This window comes from Lutra lutra, chromosome 6, assembly GCF_902655055.1.
Source record: "Lutra lutra chromosome 6, mLutLut1.2, whole genome shotgun sequence".
Lineage (NCBI taxonomy): Eukaryota > Metazoa > Chordata > Mammalia > Carnivora > Mustelidae > Lutra > Lutra lutra.
Window position 1 is genome coordinate 131,530,093 of NC_062283.1, and position 24,313 is coordinate 131,554,405.

Consider the following 24,313-nt stretch of genomic DNA (forward strand, 5'->3'; position numbering starts at 1 on the left):
GCCTCTGCCTTCGGCTCAGGTCATGATCCCAGGGTCCTGGGATCGAGCCCCGCATCAGGCTCTCTGCTCAGCAGGGAGCCTGCTTCCTCCTCTCTCTCTCTGCCTGCCTCTCTGCCTACTTGTGATCTCTGTCTGTCAAATAAATAAATAAAATCTTTTTTAAAAAGATTTTTAAAAATTAAATAATAAAATAAAATTAAAAATATCTTAGCTACTAAAGTTGGACAAATGTACACCTGCACCTCAGCCATTTCTTTGTCACAGATTTGGCATTTTCTAAGGTGGAGCCCCAAGCAGTATAATCCTATCAAGGGCTTCAGCTAGGCAGACCTGTGCAAGAATATTCATAGCAGAGCTCTTCGTAAAAGTCAAAAATCAGAAGCAGCCATAATGTCTCTCAACAGTAGAATGGATAAATGAGGTCTGGTCACAGAAGAGAATTCTACCCAACAGTGAAAATGAAAAACTATCCCTACACGCAATAACATGAGTAACCTCGTAAACAGTGATGTTGTGTAAGAAGCCAGACAAAAAGGAAGATATATTGTTTGAGTCTACTTGTATAACGGAGTTCAAAAATCTCCAGCAATAATGGCTACCATGGTGTTTGCTTTGTTAATCATGACGCGGGCTATATATTGTGCGTTTGCTGTTCTTTTCCACACGTGAGTTATACTTCACAACAGCGATGAAATGATATTTTTAAGGAAAATAAATAGGAAGTAACTAAAGTCAGTGCATATGGTCCACATTCTCCAACAATTTGGGAAAAAAAAAAAAAACTGGCTTCGTCTTCATCTTTGTACCCATTCAAAGATGGATCAATGAAGCTGAAAGCCAAAGGCAAGAGTGAGTCTCCCCAGGGACGTTTAGTATTGCTTGAAATCAAATCAGCTCCCAAGTTCCAAGTCCCACTTGGGAAAGATACCTAGTGTTGAACTCTGGAGTTTCAAATTCCATGTGACCAGCTTCCTAAAGGCTTTTTACTTGATGAACAAATTGCACTGCCAAGAAAACGTCAAAATTCTATCAAGCTTAATTATGCAATTTCTGTCTGTAAATGACATCCCTCCTGTACCTGGTGAGACCCACCCATGCACTAATAGGATGTGACAGCTACATCACCAACAAAGCTTCCCCCGCCTTCAGTTCTCTTCAGAGGTGAATGTCTCCTGTTTGGGAGGCACTGACAGGCCCTTTAAGAAACATGAATTCAGTAAAGTCTCAGATTGGGACACTGAGACCACCGAGGCTCACCGAAGCACCATCCTTGCCACCAATGGCTGCCCATGGAAATGAGGAGAAGGAATTCATCATGTTGCTAATTTTCAGACCAAAATTCGTTCTTGATGGAAGTTGTGGCATTCTGTTTGCTTGGGTTTTTCTTTGGTCAAGGTCATAGGCAATGTATTCCTGTCCAAAGATCTGGAAACCCAAAGGCACCCTTCCATGAGCATCCTGGACTGAGGATTTGTCTAACCTCATACTGTTACCATCTGTAAGGCAAAAGGGAAAATACTTGTTCCAAGGGTTTGCCTTGTTTCTTTGTCCTCTTTGAGTGAATGAGCAAAAGACTAAAAGCTTAGGTTTCTGATCTCAACAGAAATAAAAGTTCTTTCAGAGCTGGCTGCAAACATATTCCTTCCCAATGTATTTGGGCCGGGGAAAGGAAACATCCAGTGAGCTAGAAAGAAAAAAGGAACAGTCCCCTCTCCAGCTCCCCTGAACCACACACCCAGTCCCTCCCTCGATTCCCCACTTGCTTGGAGTTCAGTGGAAGATGCCAGAAGAATTTAGAGATCAATCAACACTCCCCATGCCCACCCTCTACCCCTGGCTCTCTTGGAACTTCCTTGGAAATACAGAGGGTGCCAACTAGAAGAAGGAACTATAAGGTAATAGGGCTGGACGCTTGTGTATGTTTCACAGGCAGTATGCAAGCAGTCTCCATGTCCAGAAATGCAAATTCTCGTGGAGGCTCTGACATTACCCTCCTGGTGCTGATCCTACTAAAAACATTTTGGTAATAGTTCTTTTGAAATCATTTTTGCATGCAGTGAGGCCCTTTTGTAATGTAAGTATTGGGGGAAGTGTGTGTGGATGATTTTATGGAGCTAGTTCAAAGAAAGGGACACGTTCTTGGCTTTCCCTAGTAAATATTTTTAGAGGGGGTAGAGGGAGGAAATGTCAGGAATGACAAAGGGAAAACTCAGGGCTGGAAAAATTCTCTAAATCCGTGGTTCCCAAAGCATGGCCCTTGACTGGCAGCCTCACGATCACCTGGGAATTTTTAGAAATGCATGTTCCCCACACCCCTTCAGACCTACCTAATCCAAATTTCTAAATGTTCCAGGTTTCTTTTTTAAGTCTGATTTCATTTTCACTTTCTTCTCTTTGTGTAAGAATAACTACTAACACCTTTGGATTTCTTTCCAGCCATCATGTGGGGATCCGTGTGTGAATAGATCCTGTCCTCTCCATTCGAAACCGTATGATTTCACATTAATACAGAATAACCCGGTCCTGCTTTCCTGTGTGAACTGGGTCACTTCCGCAGCTCACCGATCTGGTTTTCCCATAGCTAGTGGGGAAAAAAGAAAAATTACCCAATGCAATTTTCCCTTCAAGAAGCAGCTTGCTTCTCATCTTTAATTAATTGTCCCTTCTTTGCACAAACTCTATTCGCGTTAAATCAGGATTCCCTGATCCTCTGTGAGAGAAAAAGAGCAATTTCTCTATCCCAGAATTCTCCAGAACTCCTAGGCCTGAGGGATGGGCTTGGTGGAGGAGAGGGAGGGGGCAGAGTGGGCACGAGGTATAAGGGAAGGTGGTAGTGAAATCCAGAGAAGCTCGGTGGGAGGGGGGAGAGGGGGACCATGAGATGCTGCACGGAAGGAAATGGATCTGGAAGCCACAGTAAGAGGAGGACCGTCCGTCGACTCTATCTGATACGTTCTTCCTCCTTATAAAACCATTTCAGCACCTTTTTAAAAGTAAATTCAAAGAAATGAAAAAGAATTACATGACAATAGATGCTGCTTCTCCAGCCCTGCTTCTTCCCCTACTCTATTTCACCACAGAACTATTAGTCACCAGACAGATGTTTGTGATTTCAATATGGAGGATGACAGTGTCATGAAAGATCACGTGCACAAAATTCCAACTTCTTTCAACAATTTCTAACGACTGTTGGAAAGGGGCGGGAAACTCAAAACATTTATGACACCAAGAACTGCTTTGGGAAACCCTGAATACATTTTCAAATCTCTCTAACAGATTTGTTTCCACAGAAGAGAGAAACAAATGGACCAACAAAACAGGGTGTAGCCACTCAATGGAATATCATTCAGCCATAGAAGGAATGAAGTTCTAATAGAGGCTACAGCATGGATGAGGTTTGAAACCCTCATACTCAGGGAAAGAAACGAGGCTCAAAAGACTGCATATCACACGATTCCATTCCCCAAACAGGGAAGTCTATAGAGAGAGTGGATTTGTGGTGCTCAGGGCTGGGGAAAAATTAGATGATCACTAAGGGTGTGGAGTTTCTTTAGGAGGTAATGAAAATGCTTTAAAATTGTGATGATGGTGGGGCGCCTGGGTGGCTCGGTGGGTTAAAGCCTCTGCCTTCAGCTCAGGTCATTATCTCAGGGTCCTGGAATCGATCCCCGCATTGGGGAGCCTGCTTCCTCTTCTCTCTCTGCCTACCTCTCTGTCTACTTGTGATCTCCCTCTCTGTCAAATAAATAAATAAAATCTTTTTAAAATAAATAAATAAATAAAATGTGGTGATGGTTGTACAGTTCTGTGAATACACGAAAAAGCAGTAAATCGTATCCTTTAATTGGGTGAATTGTACGATGCTGTGTGAATTACATCTCCATAAGCTTTTTTTCTTTAAACTCTGTTTTCCTAAGTTGTTAAGTTCTTGTCAGGAAACCAACCAGTGGTGCTAGAATGAGAACACCTTTATGAGATGGATGATTATGATTTCATGTAATGCAAGTTTCCCCAAGGCTTGACCCTACTCCCATAAAGTAAAATCTGGAGAAAAATTGATCCCCAGGCTTTGGGGCATTGAAAGGAAAAGATACAACAAACCAAATGAGTGGAGGAGTAGAGAAATGAGGTGAGGAAGAGTTACATAAAAAGCAGGCGTTCAGGGATGTGAAACGGTGCCTGAATGAAGACTCCAGGTCCTCAGTGACCTGGAGAGCAGCCACGGCGAGGACTGGGTGGCGTAAGGAAGCACTGGCCGGTAACCCAGCAACACGCACAAGGAGGGGCCCTGGGCACACTGGAGGTGGGGGCCAGAAGCAATAACTGAATGGTCCAGCTGTAACCCCCACTCCGCCTACGGGCCCATCTGCTGGCTGAAGGTCATAGGACCACAACTGGCTCTCAGCAAAATGCCCAGCAAAACCTCCAAACTGACCAAGTCAAAAGGCAGCATCCTGACACAGACCCTCAGCTAAGGTTCCAACTTGGAACACGGGTGCCTGAACTCTTTGAGAAAAAGTACACAACGTAGGGTCGATGGGCTGCACTATCATAATCCTAGTGGGCGAGGGGGCTGCCGAACCAGCAGGACCCACCCCAATCCTCCCCTAAGGCATAGCGGACAGCCGGAACCCACTGACCCAGTAGCACTGGAGGACACAGTGTCCATGGGGTTCTGAGGAAAGCTATTAGAGGAGGGGCCAGAGGCCAGCAGAGGGCTCGAATCTAGAATCCTTGAAGGGAGGAGGGCTCCCTACACTGTCCAAGCTGGCCAGCCCAAGGCAGTGGTTTTCAAAGCATAGTCTGGAAACTTACTAGAAATGCACATCTCTAATGAATCAGAGACTCTGTTTTAACGGGGTGCACTGAAGTTGCAGAACCGTTGGCTAAGTCACTTCTTCCTCCAGTGACGCTAATATGGAGCACCTGGGAGCTAAGTCCTGCAAACTTTCTGAGGAATGTTCAGTCGGATGGTCAGCAGCGACCATGTCTGAGGAAGAGAAATGCCCAAGTAACATGCACCAAGAACAGAAAACCACTGAGCTCTACCCAAGCCCAGCAACGCATGCTGGGCCTTCCGCTGACTCCCTCTTGAAAGCAGAGCCCAAAGGATGAGCCGAGGTCCGGCACAAACACATCTCCCCACCCTACCCTGCCCTCCACTCACTTCCCACAGGGTGGGGATTCCTGACAGTCCCGGCCTTCAAATAGGGCTTTCTGGTTATGAAGTCCACTGGTGGATATGGTGGCCTGGATTATTCCACACAACTACCTTGTGAGGTAAGGCCTCCCCTACAGACATGAAGAAAGGGGGCTCACTGAAGATCACCTGGCTGGGAGAGAGGGGTACCAGGACTACACCTCGTCCTCTCTCTCAGGTCAGAGGGCTGTCCTGTCCTCTAAACAGCTACCTTCCTGGGGAAAGGGCTCCCAAAAGCTCACACAATTGACTCAAAGTCTGGTGGTCTGCAAAATGAGAGCAGATGTTCTAGGTTTCTTCACTCTTCCCCTGACTGGTCCTCAATCCCTTCCAGAATCTATTACCAGCCTAAGCCATGAGGCGCTTCTGTTCATCAGTCACCCTGGCTGGGTGTGGATGGTTAAGTCTGTGTTCATGGGCCTGGGAACCCCTACCACGCATGCACTCTTGTTTCAGGAATACTGACCCCAAGAGAGCCCTTGCTCCCAGCCTTGCGCCATTTAAATGGCCTGTTTGGGGACTTTGTCTTATCTTCTTTCCCCTCCCCAGTCATTCCACAGTTCTGAGTCCCAGCAAACCCACCACTATGTTTGTGTTTGGTAATTGTAGAAGCAGATAGTGTTTCACTTAATAACGAGTTATTGTAGAAGTTGTTCCACGCAATTCTAGCATTTCACAGCCTCGTGTGTGTATGTGAGAGAGAGATAAAGAGACTATTACATGACTGAGAGGTACCTTTGGGAAACACTGTGTTGCACTCCCCTTTACAAAGCACATTAGCTTGTTAAGCGCTCTGAGAATTCTGTTATCAAGAAACCTACTGAACTTTATTTGCTCATGTCCTCCCAAATATATTTGGTTACCGAACTATTTCTCATGGGAGACTTAGTTCTCAGGACAGGAGAGTCCCATGGAAGGCATTTAGGGTGATGGGATCCTACATTTTCCCCCATCCCATACTTCTGTTGGTTTTGTCTGAAGCAGCCTAACTGCAGTCTTCAGAAGACTATGGCTCTTACTCTTGGATTTTTTCCTCAGCCCAGCTTTCTAGGTGTGGAATCATCATGTCCCTTGGAGCCTGGCTGCTTCTCATTAGCCCCTCCCCACTTCAAGGAAGAACAGAATAGCCTCTAAGTCCACAGTCCACTAAGACTCACCATGGAAATCCTGGTTTTCTATCTAAAGGATGTTTCTGGTGTTTCCTTAATCCTAGGACAGAGAAGACTGTGGTTTTGTAAGCTTGGTGAATGGCCCGACCTTTCATGGAGCAGGACTCCAACCCCCATCCACTCCCACCCCAGCTTTCTTTGGTGAAGGATAGGTCAGGCATAGTCTCCAACCTGTTGGAGATACAGAATCACAGATATACAGCAGAATCCAGAGACATTAACAGAAACTTGTAGGAAATGACTAAAATGCAGACCTGGGCTTGGGAGGGAGGTCAGGGCAGGAGCTAGAGCACAGAGCTCAGGAGGGAGGACGTGAGGACAGCAGAGCTTCCTCAAGGGCAGAATGTGAGACTTGAAGTCTGAGGACCAAACTCTGAGACTCAGAGACTTCACTTGGCATCCTCGACCTGAAAAATCTCTCATTTGTTCTCATTAGACCCATTAAATCAAGTACAACTTAGAAAGGCTGGCGTTGGCACTACAAACACGGAGAAATTTCACAGCAAAAAAGGAGGATGCAAACCGAATTACCATTTTCAAATTTTTAGCAGAGGTACAAAGAATTGATGAAACACAAAACTTCTCAAAGAGTAACATGTTACGGAATGTTTTTCTACACACCTTTGGGAAGCTTCAGAAATGTAACTTCTATAGAACAGCTGCGGTAAAAACTCTGGGTATCTTTTACAACTCCTTATAAACGACAACTCATCTTCGGACTCAGAATGACTTTCATGTCACCATGTACGGCTTCTACTCAAACTCTGCAAACCATCCCCAATCTACACATTCCTCACTTCCAAGCACTGTGGGGTGTAGAGCTCTTTATTTCCAAGGAAATATTTCTCATTCTGGCAGCGATGTGCTAGACGAGTTAGCCAACGATATTAGAAAGAACAAATGCAATTAGTTATTAAGAAATAATTTGACTACAAAACAAAATGTATTTCAAAACTGGATTCACACAATACTACCTCAAAAATGATCTTATGGTGGAGTAGAGGGAAGGAAAGAGGAAAAATTCATAATCTTGGTGGCCTTAAAAAAATATATGTTATTTAGAACAGAATAGACATCTTTCTCCTGCATTGAACAAGTAGCCCCTAATGTCGTCTTTGAGGCTTTTGCAAAAGATTACTCCTGAGGCAGGAAACCAAACCTAATGTACTCATTGTCATGAAAGCTAAGATTACATTATATTTCTTCTAAATTGGTCACCTAATGAGATGGACTCCAGGTGAAAATCGAAAAGTGTGCTCTCCTGCTATCTTGAACTCTTGTTAAGGGAGGGTCCCTCCGTTGCCTTTCAAAAAGTCAAAAGCCCCTTAGTGGCTTACAGAATTATATGCAGCTTCTCTATGGCACTTTCTCAAATTTAGCACTTGCTTTGGAACATCAGTGAAGATAACAAAGGGTCTGACTGGGTACATGTGCAGCATGCTTGAACAGGAGCTCACAGTTTTGTCCATGGCCCCTGGAGATTGTTGTGCTTGGGGAGGCTGTCAATCATCATTGGTAAGATTCTTTTATCCATAGATTTGTTAAGACAAAAATCAAAAGGAAGTCTTAGCAATGAAACACTGTCTCTCCCCTGTTCTTCTATAGGCACATTGTTTTAAAACGTATCCGAAAATGTATCTAAAAAACAATCTGAGGGTTTTGAAGGGGCGGTGGGTGGGAGGTTGGGGGAACCAGGTGGTGGGTATTGGAGAGGGCACGGATTGCATGGAGCACTGGGTGTGGTGCAAAAACAATGAATACTGTTACGCTGAAAATAAATTTAAAAAAAAATTTTAATTAAATTATGTAAAAAAAATAAATAAAACATATCTGGGTTTCATCTTAATCATGGATGGTAAGACACACAGACATGGAAACAAGTATTAAGAAAAAATTTTTACTGGGAGATTTCTAGAAATAGGAGGCATGGCATACCACCACATAGGGCCACCTTGGGAAGCACCAAGGTTGGTCAGGAGGCAGAGGAGTGAAGGAAAAACCTAAGCCAAAGCCTTTATCATGGTTTTCCCAGAAAGGAATGGCTGCGGCAAAGTGGTTGAGGGCAGGGGACACAGTGGGTCAGAGTGTGAGAGAGATAAAGGAGGTGATTGAAAATATGGACTTTGGATTGGTTGCTTTGCCTGTGAAAGGCCTGCCACAGGCAAGTTGTTTACTGTCTCTAGGAATTAGCTAACCCTGGGGAGGGACAGTCTCTCCAGGATTAGCAAGGCCCCAAGATGTCAAAGAACCATAAAATATATAAAGTGAAAAACATCACCTGATGTCCTTCCTGGCAATTCTCATTTCCTCCTCACTCCTCTCCAACAAGGGACCAGGCTAGTCTCGATGGGCTCACTATGCCCTAAATGTACAGTACTACTCTTTCCCCCATGTGAGAACCGTTCCACAGCATCCTGGCTAAGAAACATTTTAAGACACTGTATGTCAAAATCACTTGGAGTCATTCATTAAAAATACAGTTCCTTGATCCAATTCCAGACCCATAAAATCAAAATTTTCCAAGGTGGAGCCAAGGCCTTCAGAGATGGTTAATCTTATGTCAAGTTGACCGGGCCCCAGGATACCCACATATCTAGTTAAACAATATTGTTTTTCTTAATAGATGTGCTTTTTAAATTTTATTTATTTGTTTATTAGAGAGAGAGAGAGAGGGCACAAGCTCCAATGGGGGAGGGGCAAAGGGAGCGGGAGAGGAAGAGAACCTCTAGCAACTCCATTGCCCAGTCTCACAGTCCTGAGATCATGACCTGAGCTGAAACCAAGCACCAAATGCTTAACCGACTGAGCCGCCTGGCAGCCTCTGATTAAATAATATTATGAGGGTGTTTCTGGATGAGATTTGAATCAGTAGACGGAGTAGAGCAGACTGCCCTTCCCAATATGGGCAGGTCTCATCCAATCCATTGAAGGCTTGGATAAGACACAAAAGGCGGAGGAACGCGAGAATTTGCTCTCTCTGTTTGACTATTTTTTGAGCTGGGGCAGCAGCCTATTCCTTCCTTTAGGCTCAGAGTAGGATTAACACCACTAGCTCTCTTGGTTCTCAAGCCTTGGCGCTAAGGCTGGAACTGTAGTATCCGCTCTCCTGGGTCTCTAGCTTGCTGAATGCAAGTCTGGGGACATCTCAGCCTCCATAACTATATATATCTCCTATTGACTCTGGTTCTCCAGAGAACCCAGACAAAGACACCTCGAAATTCCATCAAGTGCCTCAGATCCACAGATTAAATCTGGGATGTGTACCCTCTGGTCCCCTGTCCCTTCTTGCCCAAGACTTCTGTGCCTCAGCCCACACAGAGTTCTCCTTCCTTTTTTTTTTTTTTTTTTTTTAGTTATTATGTATTTGACAAAGAGAGAGATCACAAGTAGACAGAGAGGAGGCGGGGGGTGGGGGGTTGGGGGGAGCAGGCTCCCCGCTAAGCAGAGACTCCCATGCAGGGCTCAATCCCAAGACTCTGAGACCATGACCTGAGCCAAAGGCAGAGGCTTAACCCACTGAGCCACTCAGGCACCCCCTCCTTCCTCTTAAATGCTTGATACACTAATGCAGAACTACCCATGTTTCTCTGTATCTATGTGTTCACTGTGCTGACTACTGTAGCTTTATATTAAGTCACAAAATCATGCAGTATAACTAAAGAACTCCAAATTTGTTATTTTTATTGAAGATCAAATTTTTATTCAAAATTGTTTTGGCTATTCTGGGTCCTTAGCATTTTCCTATGCATTTCAGAATCAGCTTGCAATTTCCACAAAATTCCTTCTGGGAGTTTGGCTGGAAATGTGTTGAATCTTAGAGCAATTGGAGGAGAATGAACATCTTAATAGCATTGAGTCTTTCCATCCATAAGCATGGTATATATCTCCATTTATTTAGATTTCCTTTAATTCCTCTAAGTAATGTTTTACATTTTTCGCTGTATAGGTCTTGCCCATATTTTGCTAAATTTATTCCTAAATATTTCATAATTTTGATGCCATTATAAACAGTATTACTCTTGTGCTATTACTAAATTATTCATTGATCATTCATAAAAATTCAATTATTTTTGTATACTGGCCTTGTATCTTGCAACCTTGCTAAATTCATTTATTAGTTCTAGTAGATTTTTTTGTAGATTTCTTAGGATTTCTTTATATAGACAATCATGTCATCTATAAATAAATGCAGTTTTATTTCTTCGTTTCTGATCCATATATTTTTTATTTCTTCTCTAATCTTATTAGACTGGTTAGAATCAGTACAATGTTGAATGGTAGTGATAAGAATAAACATTCTTACTCTGTTTCGAATCTTAGGAGGAATGCATTCAGTCTTTTTTAATTTATGTATGATAACAGCAATAGGTTTTTTGTTGATGATCTTTATCTAGATGGGAATATTTCCTTCTGGTCTTAGTTTACTGAGAGGTTTTTTTTTTTTTTTTTTTTTCTAAATGTCAGTTTTGAATATTATCTCATGCTTTTTATACTTTAAATCTGTTGAGATGATCATACTATTTTTCATTATTAGTCTGTTTAATGTGATGGATTACTTTGACTAAGTTTTGTATGTTAAACCAACCTTGCATTCCTAGGATAAACCTCACTTGGTCATAATGGTCTTCTTTGCTGGATTTAATTAGGCAATATTTTTAAAGAATTTCTGTGTCTTTGTTCAAGAGAGATATTGATCTTGAGCACTTTTTATGTGCCTAATATCTGCATTATCTTATTTTGAGTCTCAGAAAAATCTTAAGAAGATAATGTCGTGCAACTTAAAGTGAAGATAGGCCTTTAAAATCCCTGTCAATCATGGGACGCCTGGGTGGCTCAGTTGGTTAAGCAGCTGCCTTCGGCTCGGGTCATGATCCCAGCGTCCTGGGATCGAGTCCCACATTGGGCTCCTTGCTTGGCAGCGAGCCTGCTTCTCCCTCTGCCTCTGCCTGCCACTCTGTCTCTCTGTGCTCACTCTCGCTTCTCTCTCTATGACAAATAAATAAATAAAATCTTTAAAAAATAAATAAATAAAATAAAATCCCTGTCAGTCAGACACTTATGCCAACATTTTTTTCTTTCTATAACTTGTATTGATAATTTTTAGATGAGAAAACTGAGATTAAGTTTAAAACTAGATTAAGAACTGAGTAACTTGTCCAGCTGTTACAGCTGGGATTCAAACCCAGGTCTGTCTGGCTCCCACCATAATTCATGTTGCCTTTAGAGGGAAGTGATTCCTTTTCACCTTGTGTAAGGATTTTGTATCACTTAGAAATGCATTTGGCTACAAAGAACAGAAAACCTAACAGACAATGACTTGTTTAAATGGACTTTTTTTTCATTTTAGAAAGTCCCGATTTATGAGGTTCAGAGTCGGCATACTGGCTTCTCATTGTCACAGGGATCCAGGTTCCTTCTGCCTTTCCACTCAGCTCTCCCTAGTGTTTGCCTGCCACCTCATGGGCACAAGCTGGCTGGTCCATCCTCAGCACGGGGACAGGTTTTAAGCAGGAAAGAAAATATAGGCAGAAAGCAAAAGGAGGTTGCAGTTCAAGTCTGCCCCCGCTTTTAAAGAGTGTCCCAGAAACAACAATTAATTCCTTGGCCAGAACTGGGTCACATGGCCACCGATAACTACAAGAAAAACTGGAACTGCGGTGTTTCCCCTTAAGCACACTGTCTACCCTCTCAGGGAACCTTGCCACCCTTTGCAAAACTAGGTATGATTAACAAATGGATTAGAAAGAGAGTAAACTTCTGCTTGGACTATTTCCCACAGGCCACCAAATTACAGTGTAATATGTATATGATCACATATACATGAATTTGACTCAATTATAGTCAGTGGCTCTCCTTAGAAGTGTCGCTTATCTCTCCAGCTCAAGCATTCTGTAAATGGGGATTCTGTGAGACCATCTACAGTCTAAGGCTGAACTAGAGTTTGCAAAGAGACTTGAGCTGAAGTTCTCAGAGTTGTTATAACGGGGGTTGGCCTGTTACCAGTTTTTTCAAAAATAAAATTTTATTGAAACATAGCTATGTTTAAATATTGTCTAAGGCTGTTTTCAGTCAACAGAGTATTAAAAGCTTGCGACCAAAACCTATATAGCCCACAAAGCTGAAAATATTACTGTTCGGCTCTTTACAGAAAAAGTCTGTTGACCTCTACTCTAAAGCAGTGCTGCCCAATAGAACTTTCTTTGATGGCAGAAATGTTCTATATCTGTCCAATATACTAGCCACTAGCCATCTGTAGCAGTTGAGTGCTTGAAATGTGGCTAAGGGGACTGAACAACTCAAATTTAAATTTTATGTAGTTTTAATTAATTTAATGAATTTATTTATTTATTTTTAAAGGTTTTCATTTATTTGACAGAAATCACAAGTAGGCAGAGAGGCAGGCAGAGAGAGATGAGGAAGAAGGCTCCCTGCTGTGCAGAGAGCCCGATACGGGGCTCGATCCAACGATGCTGAGACCATGACCTGAGCCGAAGGCGGAGGCTTAACCCACTGAGCTACCTAGCACCCCTAATTTAATTAACAGTTTCATATAACATTGGCTACTGTATTGGACAACACAGCTTTAAAATGTTCGTGCATCTTAAAGTAGATAAAGGCCTTCAAAATCCCTGTCAGTCAGGCACTTAGACTGAGTTAAAATTTTTTTCTTGCTATCATTGCTTGAATTAACAAGTTCCTTACATCTTTGCAGCTGAAGAAATGGAGACTCACCCCAATTAACCAAGTTGCTTGGAGTTACAGTGTTAGCTAAAGATAGATCCCAGAGTCGAACAGTCTCCACATGGCCTGTGTGTAATGTTTGCCAGGTGTGTGTGTGAATCCATATTTGGTTCTTTTGAAGTTATGGGGTGATGTGGAGGGCTTTGCTTTCCACTGCCCTCAGTGAAATCTGTGTTAATAACATCTTGTCCATTCTTAGCTCCCTGTTGCTTTTTCTCATATAAGATGATAGAAGGATTTCTGCTATAAAAGATACTCATTATTTATCATGAATAGCCTTCTTGGGACGTGTTCAAAGAGCTGCTTATGCTCCAGACCGTTCATTATGATCCATTCTCTCCCTGGAGAGAGAAAACAAAGGAGACCCAATGACTTCCATTTCTCTGGTAGGAGAGCAGTAGCTGCACTTAACTTGCTCCCAGGAGGAACCAGAATAGGGGGTCCATACATGCTGCTGACCGAATGACCCTTCCAGACAAATGTAAGGGGCTGTACCCAGAACGCCAGCAAGGAATTAGCCCAGTGCAAGTACAAAATGCAACATTCCCTCCTGTGTTTGGGCATCTGTGGACCCATTCTGGTTTTCCTTGGTTAAAGGGCAGCTGTTAGCAGTCCTTTCTGGATGAGTTATAGAATACCATTCCTCTCTCTCCTTCCCTCCTTCTCCTTCCCAACTCCCCATTCACACTGGCCTGGAAACCTGCTTTCCCCATCAAATGAGATAGTGGGGAAGAAACATAAGTTATGTTGAAATCCATGTCAACATGAAAGGAAAGGGTGCCCTGGCTGGGCCAGGGCCTGAGTCAGGCCATGTTAGATTTTGATTGCCACCATTTGATTGGTGGACCTGCAATTTGTGGAAATTAAAACAGATTTTAACATGCTTGTGGGGTCTCTCAAGTGTAATAGTTGGAAAAGACAAAAACTGAGAAAACAGTACATGAGAGAAAACATCTTCATTAAAGATCCAAAGGATTAATATTTATATTACATGAATAACTTATAAAGATTTATTAAGAAAAGATTGAATCTCTGACTTATAAATGAGAAATGATGTATACAATGCACACAAAAAGAGATATAATTAGCCAAATATATAGGGAAAGTGTTCTCATCCCCCCATCTCTTAAAATAACCGACAAACCAAAATATTAACCTAAAAAGGAAGAACTAGAGAATATGTATTAAATTGACAAAATGTAGAAAATCTGATAAAACCCAACAACGATGAGACTAATAAAACTTGTACATTTGTACCCTGTTAAGTGTTACTGCAATTTGACACAGAACTTTGGAAATCAATTTGTCAATATATATTGAAAGCCATAAAAAATCTTCAAATCTTTTGATTGTGAATTGTGCGTGTGCGCCTGCAGCGTTCTGTATATTATGATGTTTTGATGTTTTAAAAACGCCTCCTGGCTAAGGAGAGATTGCGCTCCTCAGGCTAGCCAGTTCTTAGAGACAACAAAAGCACTCAGCCCCGAGCATGGCTTTGATATGCAAACTAACCAATCCAGTCCACTATCTGGCCCCGGAGTCGCACAAAGCAACATTCCTCTGCCTTAATCCTTTCAGGGCCACTGTTCAGCATAAAAGCAGAACTGGAGAACAAAAATAATGAAAGCAGTTTGATACATTGTGGTGAAAATATTATGAGTGAATTTTTTCCCATTTGATACTTATAACTATTAATAATTTTGTCCAGGCAATAGAAATATTAAAAGTCTCATAGCTGATAGATGTAAATAACATCTAATATTGGGGGATATAGGTATCTCAAGAATATAATATGAAAACATTTGTACCCACTTGAATTATTACTTTTTATCCTTTAATTTAATTAAAATGTAAGATGAAAGACATTTTTCCCTAGAATTGATATCTATTTTAATATAATTTTCAAATTGTGAATCTTGTCAAGAATGATGACTAGAGTGGTGAAGGCCAATCTTCCCCCAAGGCCTACTAGAATACCCCCTACTGCCCATGATGCTCTGGAAGAATCCACTGCCCTAGCTCTGGATTCCCACAATCCTTCACCAGGTGCCAAAGAGGCAATCTTATCTCAGTCACATTTGAGCCCAGAATGTCTGTTCCTCTCTGGGGTCTGCTTCAAAAGGGTTACATCTCCTCTCGACCTTGGTCTTAGAAATGATTTTTTGAATATGACACCCAAAGCACAGACAACAAAAACAAAAAGATGTAATTGGACTACATCAAATTAAAAGGCTTCTGCACAGCCAAAAAAAAAAAAAATCAACAAAATGAAGAGGCACCTATGAAACAGAAGAAAATATTTGCAAACTGATATCTGATATGGAGTTAATATCCAAACCACATATCTAATAAGGAACACACACAGCTCAGTAGCAAAAAAGCCAATAATCCAATTTTAAAAATGGGCAAAGGACTTGAGTAGCTATTTTTCCAAAGAAGATATGCAAATGGCTAACAGATACATGAAGAGCTATTTAATATCACTAATCATCAGGAAATGCAAATCAAAACCACAGGAGATATCACCTCACTCCTATTAGAATGGCTATTATCAAAAAGACAAGAAACAACAGGTGTTGGTGAGGATGTAGAAGAAAAGGAACATTTACGTACGGTTGGTGGGACTGTAAATTGGTGCAGTCACGGAGGAAAACAGTATGGAGGAACCTCAGAAAATTAAAACTACTATATGATCAAGAATCTCACCCCTAGGTACATCTGAAGGAAATTAACTCACAATCTCAAAGAGATATCTGCACTCCTATGTTCACTGCAGCATTATTTACAAAAACCAAGATATGGAAGCAACCTAAGTGTCCACCAACAGATGAATGCATAAAGATGTGGCATGTATATACAATGGAACATTATTCAACCATGAGAAAGAAAGAAATCCTACCATTTGCAGTCACATGGATGAAGCTTGAAGGCATCATGCCAAATGAAGTCAGTCAGACAGAGAAAGACAAATAATGAATGATCTCACTTATATGTGGGATCTGAAAAAAAACAGATCGGGGCGCCTGGGTGGCTCAGTCAGTTAAGCATCTGCCTTTGGCTCACGTCACAATCCTGGAGTCCCAGGATTGAGCCCAGCATTGGGCTCCCTGCTCAGCTGGGAGTCTGCTTCTCCCTCTGCCTGCCGCTCCCCCTGCTTGTGCGCTTTCTCTCTCTCTCTCAAATGAATAAATAAAATCTTTAAAATAAAATAAAATAAGATAAAAGAAAAGAACCAAGTGATAGAAACAGAGAATAGATTGGTAGGTGCCAGGGCCAAGGGGTGGGGTGGGGAAGTGGGTGCAGACGGCCAAGGGGTAAACCTCCAGTTATAACATAAATAAATTCAGGTACAGCACGGTGACTACAGCTAACAAACTATTGTGGTTTTTTTTTTTTTAAGATCTTATTTATTTGACAGAGAGAAATCAGAAGTAGGCAGAGCAGCAGGCAGAGAGAGAAGGGGAAGCAGGCTCCCCGCTGAGCAGAGAGCCCGACGCAGGGCTTGATCCCTGGACCCCAAGATCATGACCCAAGCTGAAGGCAGAGGCTTAACCCACTGAGCCACCCAGGTGTCCCGCTAACAAACCATTGTATGTCTGAAGTTGCTAAGAGCATATTTTAGAAGTTCTCACCATACACACACACAACATCATGACTATTTGTGAAGTGATTAATGTGTTGACTAACCTTATTGTGGGAATCATTTCTCAATATATACATACCATAAAATCATCTTGCTGTATACCTTAAACTTACACAGGTTATATGTCAATTATATTTCAATAACACTGGGGGAACGGAATATATCTGAGGCTGAAACACAGTGAGAATCTAGGTTGGGTCCCAAACCTAATGGCAAGTTTATGATTTTCAATTTGATCAGGAGCTAAAAAGAACCACGTATTCAGTAGTCATGGTATTTCCAACTCACACACAGAATAGGACAGAATTGTTGCAAAACCTAAAACAGTAATGACAATAAAAAGCATTTAGACCTGTACCCCTGGGGCTAATAATACATTATATGTTAATTAAAAAATAAAATAAAAAGCATTTAGATTCCCTGACAAGACCCCACACAAATTTATATCAAAAAGTAACTCCTTTTTGCTTAACCACTTTTCTCAGAAAACTGATATGATAAATACACCATTTTTAGCAACAGACTTGTTTTCTCTCATGGCCGCTATGATTACACTATGATTATGTTCCCTTTTTTGCTTCGGTTGCTAGGAAGCTCAAAGTCAATTTCGCAGCCCATTTCCGCTGTCCAGAAGTTAATGGTCGGTAACTACCTTCGTGTTTCTACCTCGCCTATAACTTTATCTGCTTTTCCTTCCATTATTTTCCCTTTATTTCAGTTTTCCCAACTACTTATCTTTTATCCTGTTGCAGATAATTTTATAAAGTGACTCCAATCCATTTTTGAGAGAAGGAAGCACACAGATTAATCAAATATGGAATTACGCCTATTGTCAGAGTTCCTGACCCTCCTCCTGTAGGCATCTGACAATCTAAAGAAGTACAACTGGGGGCAGACTGTAAGTTTTGACAAATGCAGACACCTAGAGATCAATTACCCCAACCGAGATGTAGCAATTTTCCCTCACTTCAAAATTTTTCTTGTGCTACTTTCTAGTCTATCCCTCACCCCACATCCACCCCTGCCACCACTTAACTGCTCTCTATCATAAATTAGCTTTCCCTGTAAAGTTTCATACAAATAGTATGTTTGGGGGGATTCATTCATGATGCATGTATAAGCAGCTCGATTATTTTCATTGATGGGTATATTTGGTCATAGGGATTCTCCACATTTTGTTCATTCATTCATCTGCTGATGGGTATTTGGGCTGTTTCCAATTTGGATCTCATAAAGGTGTTACGAACATTTACATAAAAATTTTTTTGGACATATGTTTTCATTTCTCTTGGGTAAATACCCAGGGTCATATAGTAAGTAAGTGTGTGTTTAACCTCATAGAAAACTGCCAAGCTGCTCTCCAAAGTGAATTTACGCTCCTTCCAGCAACGGAGGAATTCCAGTAGTTTCAAATCCTTGTGAACACTTGTAATTGTCAGTCTTTTTAAATTTTAGCCGTTTTAGAGACTATGTCATGGTGCTTCACTGTGGATTTAATTTGCATTTCTCTAATGACTAATAATTCTGAGCATTTTTCATGTGCTTATTGATCCTTTGTATACCTTCCTTTTCGAAATGCTTATTCAAATCTTTTGCCCATTTTTTCACTGGATTTTTGTCTTATTGTTGAGATCTTTATATCTCCTAATACAAATCTTTTATGATGACAGACAAGTAGAAATAGCCACAAGATAGTCACAAATATATTTCTTTACATTTAGTAATAGATACATTTTATGTATTTATGAATATAAATACACATATTTCATCTTTATTTTATTTATATATTTTATGTGTTCTATAAATGTATAAAATATATTATTTACATATGTAATTTATTTATAATATAAACACATAAATTTGTGAATGTTTTATCCCAGTCTGTGGCTTGCCTTTTCATTTTCTTAACATCTTTGGAAGAGCAGAGCATTTAGTTTTGAACAGATCCAATACCTCAATCTTTTTTTCATGGTGTGTGATTTATGTGTCCTAAAACTCCTTGCTTGCCACAGCATCACAAGGATTTTATTCTGTGTTTTCTTCCAGAAGTTTTACAATTTTAGCTTTTATATTTAGGTTTGTGATCCATTTTGAATTAATTTTTGCATATAATTTGATGTAAGATACTAGGCTTGTTTTTTTTTCCAAAGGGATACTGGCATCATCTGTTGAAATGTCTATCCTCTTGGGGTGCCTGGCTAGCTCAGCTGGTAGAGCAGGCAAGCCTTGACCTCTGGGTTGTAAGGTCAAGCCCCACATTGGGTGTAGAGATTACTTAAAGGTAAAATCCTTTTTTTTTAATTATTTATTCATCAGAAAGAGAGACAGAAAAAACTCATGGGGGGAGGGGCAGGCAGAGGGGGCAGGCAGAGGGAGAAGCAGGCTGCCTGCTGAGCAGGGAGCAGGACAGGGGACTTGATCCCAGCACCTCAGGATCATGACCTGAGCAGAAGCCATACACTCAACCACCTGAGCCACCCAGGCATCCCTAAAAATAAAATCTTTAAAAAAAAAAGAAAAAGAAAAGACTATCCTTTCCCCCATTGAGTTATGTTAGCACCTGAAAATTCAATACATTATTGAAAATCAAATGACTGTATATATGTGGTATTTACTCTGCTTCACTAATGGATATAGCTACCATTATGTTGATACTACACTGCCTTAATGACAGTAGCCATACAGGAAGCCTTGTAGTCGAGTCATATAAAATCTCCAGCTCCCACCTTCTTTTGGGGTTCATAATCCTGATGCTTATAGGGACTCCATGTACCCACTTGCCCTTCTCTGAACAGCATCTTCAACAGTAGATCCAACTAATTTCATCACAGATCCCATCAGTAAAACATTTGTGCACCTGTACTTCCAATATATATACATGTAATTATATGTACACTACAGACCTGTACTACTGTACCAATATTTTGTGTACTTCAGAAAGCACAAGAAATATGGAACATGTTAGAGAATGAGATAAAGTACTCTTATTTTTTAATATTTCATATATTACTTATTATATATTATATACACAGCATTTAGATATGCACCTAATATTTTATATATATTATGTAATATACACATTAGTATTTTCCATTTTAAGAATTCCACCTTGGGACACCTGGGTGGCTCAGTTGGTTAAGCATCCAACTCTTGATTTCAGCTCAGGTCATGATCTCAAGGTCATGAGATCAAGACCCTTAGAGGGCTCCGTGCTGGATGTGAGCCTGCTTAAGATTCTCCCTCTCCCTCTTCCCCTTTCTGCCCCCCTCTCTCTCTAAAAAAAAAAAAAAAAAAAAAAAAAAAAAAAAAAAAAAAAAAAAAAAATTAAAAAATGAAGAATTCTACCTTAAAAATATGTCTCTGTGTGTGTGCATTTATACGAGAGAAGATGTGTTCCATTTTATCTCATTCTTTACCATTTTTTATATTTTTGTGCTTTATGAAAGCATATAATCTACCGGTATAGTAGTACATATCATATATATAGATATATAGATATAAACATACACACACACACATTAATTTCTCTATACCAAGCATTTTCCTGTGGTTCAGTTGAAGTGACCACCTTCCTTAGAGACCCAAGCCAAGCCCTTCAGGGGCTCTCCTGTCTCTCCATAGACTGACTTAACACCTTCTCCACCCCCGTCCACACCTTTCCTCTCTCACACAGTCACCCCACTCCACTCCTCCATCCTTTAGAGTCAGAACAAACTGGGATTAACTCCAGCCGGCAGCTTACCAGCTGTGTAAACATGGACACCATATGTGACTTCCCTGGGCCTCGGTTCTCGTTGGTGAAACTGGACCATAGCATCAACTGTTTTTGGTGAGGAAGAGAGAAGAAACACTTAGAGTGGAGCCTGGCCCAGACAGGGTGGTCAGTGACCGGTGGCCATCGCAATCAGTTTGCCAGACGGATCACTCCTTCCTCCAGCCCGGTTCGTCCTGATCCATCCTACTGTGCTGGGGGCCCTTTACCTTCTAGTTCAAGGGCAACTGAACGCTGAACACTCCAGCCCACGCAATCCCCCCCCACACTCCCCATGAGCTACTCTCCTTTGTCTGGACTCCCTGACCTTCTGGACTTAGGCCTAGGCATCCCCCGATTGCCAATGAACTATTTCTATCTATTCTCACTTCCACGCTCCTGGAGAGGGGGACCACACAGGTCCTCCTTCTCTGGTGCCCACTGCAGGCGGCGCTCAGGCAAAGCCATTGAAGTGGGCATGTGCCCCTAACTGCACTCTCCAAAGCCTTCCCGAACCCCCCCACCTCCCGGCATTTTACCACCCTTGGTCCATTTGCTGAAATCATAAGGTTGCCTCCGTTGGCCTGTGAAATCCCACAGGCTCCTGCAGAAGAGGCCACTCCAACCAGACACTCTAGCAGGTTCAGCCAAGCTGGGATCAGCATCTAATCATGTTTCCATCACAACACAGTGAGAAACGTGTGACTGGCCCTTAGCAACGGTCTCTCAAGACAACTACCCCTATAGAGAGCTCATTAAGTTAGCAGAGCACACGTGAGGCAGAATCTAAAAACAGACCTGTGCTGTCTGAAGTCTCATGCAGCACGTGGCAGAAGCTGGAAAGGGCAAGGAGGGAGCCTTGCTCCCAGGAAGGGCAGGGAAAGAGAGAGAATCTGCAGGGCAGGCAGCCCCTGAGGGAGTCCAGACCCCCAAACAGGAGAGCTCTGGACTCGCTGGGCTAAAGACCTTGGGGGCCAGCCGGACTAGCTACCCCGCCCCCACAGGCAGACGGCTGCTCCTAGGACCAGGAGCTCTCCTCCACTTCCCAGACCCCTAGGTGATTTGGAACCCAGGACATAGCACCGCCAGTACCTGGCTGTGAAGAGTATTTGAAATAGTGAGAATCTTACATTTTAAATTCATTTCCATTCAGCAAACCCGAGGCATCTACCTTGTTGCCGATGTGTACCCTAGGTGACACGCCTCACCCTAAAGAGGTCTACGTGGATGGGTAGGACATGTAATGAATACCCCACAACTCAGGGTAACACACAATAAACTAACAGAGGAACAGGGGAGCATTCTGGGATCAGGGAGGAGAAAGGAAGAGTAACACCAGATGGGAAACCAGCTATCATGGAGTGCTGCATGGAAGAGGCAGCGCTTGCCCTGACCCCTGGCACCTGCAAGCTGTCTTCCTCAGTGCTCAGTTGAAATCAGGAAGGACTAGTTAAATGGTTAAATAAGGAAGCATCCAGGAACTTGGTTGTCACTTGTGGCTGGTTGCCGAAGGCAGCCTTGAAGTGCTACAGCTCCGTTTGTCTTTACGGATCCAAAGGGACTCAGACCTCCAAGAGCCGCCACCAAAGACCCTGCAGCTTTGTACTCTCTGCTGGGTGACCCCCGCTCTTATGGAGCCCATGGAGTAAAATGGGCTTCTGGGCTCACTGTAATGTAAAAATATGATGGTGAACTAGGGCAGCTCATGCTGGTGATTTGCTGCTTTTAAAATGTCTTTGAAATGCGAAACAGTCTCAGCCACCTTGGCTGAATGCTTGCCTTCAAGCAAAAGCCTCAAGAGGCGTTAACACTAATCCCTCTGCCTGAAGTGTGCGAAAAGCAATCTCTCTGCCTCAAGGGGCAGCGAAGGTGGAAGGAGAGGCAAGGAGGTACGGTATGCGGTCCACTCCCAGCAGGTAGTAGTTTTCAAAAGAACTCAGAAGAGCAGGTGCAGGACCAGGCGTCTTTAACCTGAAGGTCTAAGCAGACCATAGGGACAGTAGGAAATCGGGTCAGAAAGATAACAAAGCCCTCACCCACACAAATGCACGTGTGCCTGCTTGCGTGCCCACACCCGGACAGAGAGGGAACTTTCGGGAGTGTGGGAGTTTAAAACAGGACCACAGACATCCAGACCGCGGGAGGCCGGGCCAGAGATCTGGATCCACAGCAGCTCCTGAGGGTGTAAGGAGAAGAGCGGAGGCCCCCTGCGGGGTATCTGCCTTGAGAATTCAGCTGTCACCTGCAAAGTCCCCGGGAGGCTCCATCCCCAAGCGGCACACACCTGAAGCAGGGGTGCAGCCCACGCCTGCTTCAGTCAGAGCCACGGTCAGTGCCGGCACATGCATGGAGGGTTAGCTCTCAGACCTCCAGGTAGAAGTTGGCGACCAAGGGGCTGGAAAGACCTGGAGAGGGTGGCAGGGCTCTTGGGCGAGGAAACGCTTCGTACACTGAAGCACCGTACAAAGGTCAGGTTTTCACTTTTAAGGAAATTCACTTCAGTTGGAATAGCTGATTCTCAGCCTCTCAGCAGCTAGTGCTGTTGGCTTCACTCCCACCATCCTCACTGAGAATTAACTGGTTCAAATATTTATTCCTGGGGCGCCTATGTGGCCCAGTGGGTTGGGCTTCTGCCTTCGGCTTGGATCCTGATCTCGGGGTCCTGGGATCCAGCCCCACGTCGGGCTCTCTGCTTGGCAGGAAGTCTGCTTCCTCCTCTCTATGTCTGTCTCTCTGCCTACTTGTGATCCCTCTCTCTATCAAATAAATAATTAAAAAAAAAATTTATTCCTTTGATACATGCTTACAAGCCCCTCACACATGCTAGCTTCAGCAGAATGAATAGGACATGGCTAATGCCCTCAAGAAATCCACAGCCTGGTAAAAATTCTCGAAAGATACTCATTCCGCCAAGTGCACAGGATCCGAAAGGAGGCGAGGATGTCTTGCCCTGGAGAGTGGAGAAGGATGGGGGCATTGCTGAATCCTGCACCAGGGAAAGACCAGGCTGTAGCACACCTAAGTGTACCTCTGATTTGTTTAAAAAAAAAAATAGTTCCACTGTGAGTGGCCTTTCCACGTGCAACAAAATGAAAATGATTGTTTTGACTTCGGAATAAGCTGCTATTTCAATTAGAACTTTTCTGAGAACGGACGTGGCCGTCGCTGGCAGCTGCTCCCTGCTGGCTCCTGAGTGAACCCCACGTGTTGCATGGGCACCAAACAACATTTAATTATTTCCTATTTCCACACGGTCCACTCAGAGGCCAGGCAAGTCCTGCTTCACGTGAGTGGAGCCCCTTGGACTCATTCTAGTTCTATTTTCAACTTCCGGTCGACCCAAATCCCTCTCTGGCCCCAGGAATTAAGACTCCATGTTCCAGTTACATAAATTCTAGGCCCCAAAATAGCCATGTATGCTAACAGCCATTTGCCCTGTCTCCTGGGCCCCAGGGCCTGGTGTCCTGCTCGGATGACCATGACACCTGTCAGGCCTCTCAGGTGGGCAGGGCCGGGAGCCTGCGAAAGGTCTCGGGAGGGGAGGCCCAGACCACCCAGCCAGGCATCCTGACTCACGGTGCCCAGTCCCCATTAGAGGACATGGGGAAGAAGCTTCTTAACCATCTTTTGAGAAGTTTCAAGCTAGCAGAAGCATCTCCAATCTCAGTATGTTAAATACCACTGACTGGGTGGCTTAAACAAGTCCAAGAGCCTAAAAGCCCAAGATCCATGGGCCCCAAGAATTACTTTCCCCTGAGGCCTCCGTGCTGGGTTTGCAGGTGGTTGCGCTCTTGCTGTTTCTTCAGAAG